The sequence below is a fragment of the Triticum urartu genome, chromosome 2A (assembly GCF_056163025.1).
Source record: "Triticum urartu cultivar PI428250 chromosome 2A, HENAU_Tu73, whole genome shotgun sequence".
NCBI lineage: Eukaryota > Viridiplantae > Streptophyta > Magnoliopsida > Poales > Poaceae > Triticum > Triticum urartu.
In genome coordinates this window covers 596,383,219-596,393,850 of record NC_141874.1, presented here as the reverse complement: position 1 = coordinate 596,393,850, position 10,632 = coordinate 596,383,219, and positions in this window count along the sequence as shown.

Here is a 10,632-nt window from a genome sequence, read left to right as displayed (position 1 = left end):
AGCAGCTTCAGAATGGATTATTGATAGTGGGTGTACCAATCACATGACTGGCAAGAGAAGCCTTCTTATGGACTCAACCTTACGTCCATCCGATAAAAGTCACATCACATTTGCTGACACTGGTAAAAGTAAGGTATTGGGTCTAGGTAGAGTTGCAATCTCAAAGGATCAACACATGGATAAAGTCATGCTTGTTGAATCCCTTGGCTTCAACTTAATGTCTGTCTCAATGCTTTGCGATTTAAACATGATTGTGATGTTTGGAAAATATCGTTGCCTTGTTCTAATGGAATCTGACAAGTCTCTAGTGTTTGAAGGGTATCGGAAAGATGATTTGTACGTGGTAGATTTCTCAGTAGGACCACAACTTGCCGTATGCCTTCTAGCAAAAGCTTCAGAATGCTGGCTCTGGCATCGGAGGCTAGGGCATGCTGGCATGAGGAACCTGCACACCCTTGCAAAGAAGAAGCATGTCATAGGCATCGAGGGCGTCAAGTTCAAGAAAGATCACTTATGCGGTGCCTGTGAAGCGGGAAAGATGACGAGGGCCAAGCATCCCTCGAAGACAATCATGACAACGACTCGACCCTTCGAACTGCTCCACATGGATCTTTTCGGTCCCACTCATTACTCAACTCTTACTACTACTGCTTGTCTCTGTGGCTTTGTCATTGTTGATGATTATTCTAGATATACTTGGGTGCATATAATCCTCTACAAGACTAAAGTGCAGGATGTCTTCAGACGCTTCGCCAATCGAGCAATGAACAACTATGGCGCCAAGATAAAGCACATCAGAAGTGACAATGGCACTGAATTCAAGAACACTGGCCTTGATACATATCTTGATACTTTGGGCATCACACATGAATTCTCAACTCCGTACACGCCACAGTAGAATGGCATCGTCGAACGCAAGAATAGAACACTTATTGAGATGGCCCGAACGATGCTTGATGAATACAAGACTCCAAGAAAATTCTGGCCTGAAGCCATTGATATTGCATGCCATACAATCAACCGTGTTTATCTTCACAAGCTTCTGAACAAGACATCTTATGAGCTCCTTACTAGCAAGAAGCCAAATGTCAGTTACTTCAGAGTATTTGGCGCCAGGTGCTGGATCAAGGATCCACATCACACTTCAAAATTTGCACCAAAAGCACATGAGGGTTTTATGCTTGGATATGGAAAGGACTCGCACTCCTATAGAGTCTTCAATCTCTTTCATTATAAAGTGCTTGAAACAGTGGATGTGCGGTTCGATGAGACTAACGGCTCACAAAGAGAGCACCTGCCAAATGTGCTAGATGAAGTTCCATCCAGTGAATCAATCAAACTTATGGGAACTGGAGAAATCATACCTTCTGAAGCTCAACCTGAAGAGGAACTTATCATCTCCGCACCTGATCAACCTGAAGACAATGCTCAGCCTGAAGACAATCCCTCTAACAATGACAATGATCAGCAAGAGCAAAATCTTCGCCCTGTACATCCTCGTGTTGCCAATGAAGTGTAGATTGAGAGAATAATTGATAGCATCAATGCACCCGGTCCACTCACTCGTTCAAGGGTAACACAGCTAGCAAATTTCTGTGGGCACTTCGCATTCGTCTCAATAACAAAACCCAAGAAAGTTGAAGAAGCCTTCATGGAACCTGAATGGATTCAAGCTATGCAAGAAGAGCTTCAACAGTTTGAGCTGAATAATGTATGGGAACTGGTTAAGCGTCCTGATCCTCGGAAGCACAATATAATAGGCACCAAATGGATATATCGCAACAAGCAAGATGAGCATGGTCAAGTTGTCAGAAACAAAGCTCGTCTTGTTGCTCAAGGATATACTCAAGTTGAAGGGATTGACTTCGATGAAACATTTGCTCCTGTGGCTCGACTTGAAGCCATACGCATACTATTGGCCTATGCAAATCATCATAACATACTTCTATATCAAATGGATGTGAAGAGCACTTTTCTCAATGGCAAGATTGAAGAAGAAGTGTATGTTGCACAACCGCCTGGCTTTGAAGATCCAAAACATCCTGAAATGGTATGCAAGCTCAACAAGGCACTGTATGGCCTCAAACAAGCCCCTCGGGCTTGGTATGACACACTCAAATACTTCCTGAAGAGCAAAGGCTTCACACCTGGTTCCCTCGACCCCACTCTCTTCACGAAGACATATGATGGTGAACTGTTTGTGTGCCAAATATATGTGGATGACATTATCTTCGGCTGCACCAATCAGAAATACAGTGAAGAGTTTGGATATATGATGCAAGAGCAATATCAGATGTCCATGATGGGAGAGCTGAAGTTCTTCCTTGGTCTTCAAATACGACAGCAACGCAATGGCATCTTTATATCTCAAGAGAAGTATCTCAAAGATTGCCTGAAGAAGTTCGATATGCAAGACTGCAAAGGCTTCACGACGCCAATGCCAGCCAAACATTATCTGGGTCCCGACGACAATGGTAAAGAGTTTGATCAAAAGGTATACTGCTCCATGATTGGTTCTTTACTTTATCTATGTGCATCTAGGCCAGATATTTGGCTTACACCCCAACTCTAGGATTATGGTATCCAAAGGGCTCAGAGTTTGATCTGGTTGGATTCTCGGATGCTGATTATGCTGGTGACAAGGTGGATCGCAAGTCTACATCAGGCACATGTCAGTTTCTGGGACGATCACTTGTATGTTGGTCTTCAAAGAAGCAGAACTGTGTATCTCTCTCCACTGCTGAATCTGAATACATTGCTGCTGGATCTTGCTGCGCTCAGCTTCCGTGGATGAACCAAACACTCAAAGACTATGGCATTCATCTAAAGCAAGTACCACTCTACTGCGACAACGAAAGCACCATCAAGATTGCCAACAACCCAGTTCAGCACTCGAAGACAAAGCACATTGAGATCCGTCATCACTTTCTCAGAGATCATGTTGTGAAGGAAGATATTGATATCATACACGTCAACACTAAAGAGCAATTGGCAGATATCTTCACGAAGCCCTTGGATGATAAGAGATTTTGCAAGTTACGGTGTGAGCTAAATATCTTGGAATCCTCAAATGTCCTGTGATTAGGCACACATCCTAACACTTATGCGTATTGATGACTTAGATGTGCAACACACGAAGTAAAGTATATCTTCAATCAATGAAGACATACATTCTAAGTGTGAATACATTAATGAGGAATTTGACTTCGGAGCGCCACGATAATTATGCGTCGTGTCCGGGTCTAATACTTCCTATACGGTGGGTAACGCCACCACCAAATGTTCTGTTTGAAGTATTTCACTCATGGCGTTACATTTGCTATGTCTTCACATTTGGTTTGACTTCAATCTCAACATGTCTTCATGATTATCTTCAGTATGTTGATCATATATATATATACCAGTGTTCTGTCCTCTACAGCATTCACTTATAGCTATGTCTTCTTGTTGAATCTTTTGAACTAAGTGAATGTGATCGGACCCTAACCTCTCTATGCTTTCTATCTCAAACTCTATCTCTCCAAATCATATGCATTCTATAGAAACTGTCGAATGTCTTCTCTGCATCCTTGTCAGCGGAAGATACAGAGACAAACATTAAGTCTGTTTTCAATGCTAATTCCTTCACCTGAAACCCGGAGAAGTGGGAACGACCACCTGACAATCCAGGCATGCGTGGGAATGTGGAACAACCTCTGATATGCTGCATGATGGCCACGTGTTCCTCAGATGTGAATCGCCAGGGGCACCTGTGTAATAACACTGAGCCATCCCTGTCCCTATAAATACACGCCTCACCTCAGTCATTATCCTTTCTTCCACTCTCGCACGAACCCTAGCGCCACCGCTAGCCCTCGACGACGCCGGCGACGAAGCGCTTAGCTGCTGCAACCTCTCCGATGCTGTCTTCACGCCGACCGCGGACATCGTCTTCTCCGTCGTCGCCGTAGGTGTCCTCCGTCGCCAAGTTAGGGCACGGACGATCGAACTTCTCGGCCTCCTCTTCCACTCCGTCCAGCAGTTTCTTGTGTGGTAAATAAAACTCCCTTTTTACGGCCTCTTTGATCCTATTGATTCGTCACTTTCTAGCACAAGCAGTTTCTGTTCACACAAGTTGGATCCACTTCATACTGCATCTCATATTATGCCTAGTATGTTCACTTATGCTTCACAAAATAGTTAGATTCCTCACTTGTACTGATCTGTGGATTCGTGGATTCGTACAAATCTGGAACCAACTCCTTATCTATGAGTGAATGTCTTCGCACGATGAGGTCAATGTCTTCTAAACTAATTTATCTTCAAAATCTTCTGAGAATGCATATGACCTTTTCCCCTTCCCTCGCACCTTAATGTTGTCACAGGTACATGTCCGTGGGAGAATCCCTTGGTTCTCATAGTCTGCATTCATTTGCAGAATTCTTACAGCATCACATAAATTCTCCCGAAGCCAGTTCCTGTTTGTCCAGCAAGAGAAAGCCCTTGAAGCCTTTGAACATATTGAAGCCATTCAGTTTAAAGTTCATGGCTGCAGAGAAATCAGCAAGGAAGGGTGGCAGAAAGCGTCGAGGTGAGACATCAAGAGATCTGCCCGATGACCTCTCAGAACTGTACAAGACAGATCCAGAAGAGGATTACAATCAGCGCAAGACACGAATCCAATGGATTCGACGATATTGGGCAGAACAGTGGTTCAAGTACAGATTTGTGACAAAGGAATATGCTGAAAAGAATGCCATCAAGCGACCATGGGGAGACATCCTATACAAAAATCTTCAACCCAGGTCTAGAGATGAAGCCATTGAACAAGGCTTCTATCCCTGCATGGTCCGTGGACCACAGCCTGCGGATGCTGACCCATCGTCACTGCTATGGTGTCGTGACGACAATCTGTTCAAGCGCAACTTCCAGTTTGCCCATAATTCGGCGAAGCAGAACAAGAAGTCTTTGGGATTAGACTTCAACCCTGGTCCCTCTGCTCCCCGTGTCGATGGGACCCGCGAAGCTGAACCCAATCTTGTTGGGCCCTTCTACAACCTGGAAGGTCTCATCACTCATATCGTGGTTCAAGGGACAGCCGTGGATGAGCCTGCAGATGACGCTGAATCAGATGAAGCGCCTGCAGCACCGAAGCCAAAGAAACTGAAGCAGCCTAAAGCTTCAAAGCCTGCCTCAGCACCAAAAATCTCACGGGCGAAGCCACTGGCTACTGCACCTCCTGAAGACAGTGTGTAGTCTGAAGATCTATCACGCATCTCCAAGCCCCAGAAAGTCAAGATGCCTCTACCACACACTAGCCAAGAACTGACTGCTGCTACTATTCTGCGCAACGATGCCATTGATCTGTCCAGTGATGAAGATCTTGCAGATGACGCTCTTGAGCAACTGATCAAGAGCAAAGAAGAAGCAGAAATCTTCAACAATTTGCCTCTCTTTGACGTGGCAATCATCCACGACTTCATCGATGAGTGGTTTGACACGCCCAACCTCAGCTTTGAAGATCTGCAACTTCCCATTGGCCTCAGTGTTGCCTTCCATGGCGCCATTGCTTCAGAGTTAGCTATAGCCCAGCGCATCGTTGAACTGAAGCAGAAGATTGACTTTAAGAAAGCTCAGTTCAAGAAGCATATGGCCAAGCTCAGCGTGCAAGAGGTCAAGAACTTAAAGATCATGCTGCACGAGCTCAAAGAAGCCTTTCTCAAGAAGTGTGAAGAAGCTCAAGATTCTCGTGAGCGCATGAAGAGCCTGGCTGACAAGTGTGTGCAAGCCTACAATGAGGCTGAGAAGCGCAAGGCCCTTGGGCGTCCTGGCATCGACCCAGGATGGCTGCAAAGCAGAAGAAGAAGAAGCCCGCTATGGTCGAACCCGACGCACCAAGGCAGGAAGCACATCCCATTGTCTTCCCAACCAGCATGACTGGCTCGAAGCCAAAATCCAGGTCTACCGCTTCAGAACTGAAGAAGACGAGGACTGCTGAGGCTGAAGCCAGAAAGAGGAAACATCCTGAAGCCTCTGCTGCTGCTCCCTCCAAGAAGAAGCAGAAGACCAAGAAGGAACGGGCTGCTCCCACAGAGCCCTTAATTGTTGAACCTATCTCCATGGTTCGCCCTGCCGCTGAACATCAAGAGCGCCAACTGACTGTCCATGAGCCTGCTTTCACAGAGGCTCATGAAGCTGAAGACATTCCAGCAGCTGATCCCACCGTGCTGAAGACATTGGTCACCATGACCATGTTGAAGATGATGCAGTTCTTCCTCAGATCGAGCACCAACAGGTATCATCGCCTGTGCTTACGCACAGCGAACTCATCAGCATTGGTCGTCCTCTGACGCCAATTGCTCAGGATGCATCATGGGCTGATCACCCACAACAACAAGTCACACCACCCCGGCAAGAAGAAGAAGATGACTTTGAGGCCCAGCCAACTCCATCTCCAAAGGCGTCGCCAGTGTTACGCAGGCTTCGCAAAGGACCAAGGCCTCCAGTCTCCGCATCTGAAGCTAAAGCTACTGAAGACATTCCGGCTGCATCAGCCGATGACACCCAAGAAGAAGAACGTGTCCCCACTCTCCCAACTACTGACGAAGCTGTTCTCGAGGAGAACGTGTCTGTGCCCGACCCTCCAGCTCATCAAGTGGAGGTAGAAAATCTTGAGGCTGCCACCACCAACACTGGTGAAGCCACTGACGCTGTCATGGCTGAAGCAAATGTGGAGCCTACACCAACCCAAGAACCAGAAGTCAGCGAAGCCAATGATGCTACTGCTTCTGTTCCTGCGCCTGCTGCTGGTCCTCAGTTTGACTATCACATTGAGCATAGGCCTCAGGTACAGAAGCCAATGCCAAGGTTGCCCGGGTTTCCAGGTCCTGCATCAGCACCTGGATCCTTCAATGTCAACAGCTTCAAAGGAGGCAACACCTTCTTTAATAGCTCCAAGAACCCCTACTCAAGGGAACGAATATCTTCTGATCGGTTCTGGAGCTATACGCAGCGAAGCTATTACTCCTGCATTCTGTACAATCAAGGTCATATCTTCCCACATATGCGTCTTGACACCGAAGCAATAGCTGGTCTGCCCTGCTTGGAAGAAGCTCTGGACTGCTTCAAAGAGGTTGGATTGTTGCCTTTCGTCACCAACCAAGAGCACTGGAACGAAGAGGAGCTGCTCCAATTTTATGCGACACTTCACATACGTGGTTACAACAGAGATCCGAAGACTTGGGTCCTTGAGTGGATGACAGGAAATGTTCATCATGAAGCCAAAGCCTTTGATATCATTGAGCTCACTGGTCTGCCCACTCTTGGAGATCTCTATGAACCTGGATGTCAACTTCACAGTGAAGCTATGGAGAGCATCTTTCAGAAGCCTGAACCAAACATGAGTCAGATGCTCAGTATGATGAAGCCTTTGCCACAAGACGCTGCATATCCTAAGGAGTTCCTTGTTGAAGACCTAGAGTATCTGCCAAGGACCATCTATCACATTTTAAGGCGAACTCTCTCGCCCATCAAAGGACATTCCCCATATGCAAAGCTATAAGGTGCAATGAAGACTTTGGTCTTCTATATTCTTCACGGCAAATGCTTCAATGCACAAGACTTCTTCATCCGCCAACTTGCTGCTTCAGGATCTGATCTCTTTGGCTTGAAGTTCTACGCTCCATGGATAATGAGGCTGATCAAACTCCACTCAGCTATCTCATATCAGCCCTCTGCTCGCAATCATCGGATCTTTATGCCTGACGTGGATATGTCCGTTGAAGCCCTCTATCCAGAGCCTGCCAAGGAGCCTCTTAGTCTTTAGAATGCGGAGCATCAAAGTTTCTCTCGGAACATTGAAGGAGTTGAAGCAGTCACTCGTGTTTATCCTCTGGCTGGCACTACACGCGCACCTCATCGTGCCCTCACTGAAGCCACTGAAAGCACTATTGCCCAACGGCCCAAGAAGCGATCTCGTGTTCTCAATGACCGAGAGCTTCTGGTTGCTCTTCATCAGAAACAGGATAGGCATCATGACTGGCTGAAGCGCCAAATGCACAGCCTCTTGGTGGATGTCAACCGCATTCGCAACCTTGCCACCAAGAATGCCTTTGTTGCCCATGAAACTTGTCGGCGTACATGGAAAGGGCTGACGCTTATCTGCTCTGAGGATGATCTTCAAGAGGATGGCTTCTATGAACATTTCAAGTTTGACTCCACACCTCCCCGAAGGGCTGTGCTGCGACGAACTCCCTCACTTGAAGACTTTGAGTTCTCTTCCTCTGCGGCAACTGTGAATGCCAGAGTGATCGAGGACGAAGACGATGCTACTTCACCACCCCCTCCTTCAGCATGCGTCGACACTGCCCCGAGCTCGTCTGCACCGCCTAACAACACCGACGACCTTGCTACTTCACCTACTCCTCATGGGAACGAGTAGATGCTCTATGTCTTCAAACCTTTTTGGTCCTTACTGACAAAAGGGGGAGAAGCATATGAGTGTGATAGTCTTCAAGCGGGTCCATATGGGCGGTTACTTTATGTTTTGCCTAGTGTTTACAACTCTCGTTTTGATACATTTGGTTCTTTGAGTTGTAACACTTAAACTTGATGGTCGTCTGCTACTCATTTGCTACTTTGTGATGCGATGATAAATTCCGCATGTGCGACGATAAATTCCACACTTAGATCATTTTGCAGACGTCCATTTTCCATTATGCATGTCATTATCTTCACATACTTTTCATGCATGATGAATTGTCATCATAAGTTGAAGAGGATCTCCACAAGTACAACCTGCCATGTGCATTTGCATTCCAAAAGCAAATTACTTATATGCACATCTTCAGGGGGAGCCCTTACAACTTATGAAGACAATTCCTTATCCTTTACAATTTCACATATTATATTCCCTGTTGAAAACTTCAACCAGTTTGTCATCAATCACCAAAAAGGGGGAGATTGTAAGTGCATCTAGTGCCACCCCTGGTTGGTTTTGGAGTATTGACGACAAACCTAGTTGAGGGACTAATGAGTTTGTGAGAATTGCAGGATAACACAGGTAGAAGTCCCTCATTGATTCGGTTTTCCTACCAGAGATGACCCCTAAAAATGTATGAAGACATTGAAGTCAAAGGTGGTATGTGAATATATTCACATTGAAGACGATGACAAGAGAAGACATCGCATGAAGACTATGGAGCTCGAAGACTTAGATCTTTCGTAGTTCTTTTTCTTCTTTGTTGAGTCATAGGAACCACCGTACTGTTAAGTGGGGTCCAAGAGAACCAGTCAGAATGACTGAAGTGATGCTTAACCAAAATCCTATGTCTTCGAGTGAAGACTATGAGAGTGAATCTTGTCCAGAGTTGGACAAGTCAGCTTTGCTTGTAGCCCAAGTAAAGTTGCCGTGTGTGTTTGAAATCTGACCGTTGGAACACGTGTCAGTTCCTTAGTGACCCAGGGTCATTTCGGACAAATCAGGTCGGGTTGCCTAGTGGCTATAAATAGCCCACCCCCTACAACCATAAACGGTTGGCTGCTCAGAGTTAAAGTACGGCTGTTGTCGTTTGAGAGCAACCCACCTCGAAGCCTTTGAGAGAGAATTCCTTGCGAGGATAAAGTCCTAACCACCCAGAGCCAAAGAGTGTTAGGCATCACTTAAGTCTTCTTGTCTGTGTGGTCTGAAGACTTATTACACTTGAGGACTGTGAATCCTCCAGCCGGTTAGGCGTCGCGTTCTGAGCATCCAAGAGTCATTGTGGATCGCCGGTGAACGAAGTCTGTGAAGGTTTGGGAGTCTACCTTGAAGACTTACCAGAGTGATTGGGCGAGGTCTGCGTGACCTTAGCTCAAGGGGAATACGGTGAGGACTAAGGGTTCTGAGCTGCGTGTCCGGGACTGTGTGTCCTCAGGTTTAAATACCTAGCCGCCCTAACCAGACATACAGTTGTCACAGCAACTGGAACTGGTCCAACAAATCATTATCTTCAACGAGTCACTGGTTTCATCCTTCCCTTCCCTTTACTTATTGTTGGTCCTTGTGAAGTCATTGCGTGATTGCATTATCTTTTGTCTTCACTGAGTGACTGCTTGTTCTGATTGGCTTCACAATATCTTCCTACCTGATCCCTACTGCCTAGCTGCTATTAGTCATCGTGCTTTCACTTCGTTGATTACCTGACTAAGGTTTGCCTAGTGTAGTCTACCTTCCGCTGCGTGGTAATAGGTTTACTTCTATCGTTTGTCTTCAAAACTTCCCTGTTTAGAAGACTTTCATAAAAATCGCCTATTCACCCCCCCCTCTAGTCGATCACTAGCACTTTCAGAGTCCTACTCCCGGTAGGAGTAGGACTCCTCCTGCGTGCCTCCTCCTAGGGCCGGCCGCACCCCCCTTGGCTCCTTTATATACGGGGGCAGGGGGCACCCCTAGACACACAAGTTGATCTCTAAGATCATTCTCTTAACCATGTGCGGTGCCCCCTTCCACCATAGTCCTCGATAATATTGTATTGGTGCTTAGGCGAAGCCCTACGACAGTTGAACATCAAGATCGTCACCACGCCGTCGTGCTGACGGAACTCTTCCCCAACACTTTGCTGGATCGGAGTCCGGGGATCGTCATTGAGATGAATGTGTGCTAGAACTCGGAGG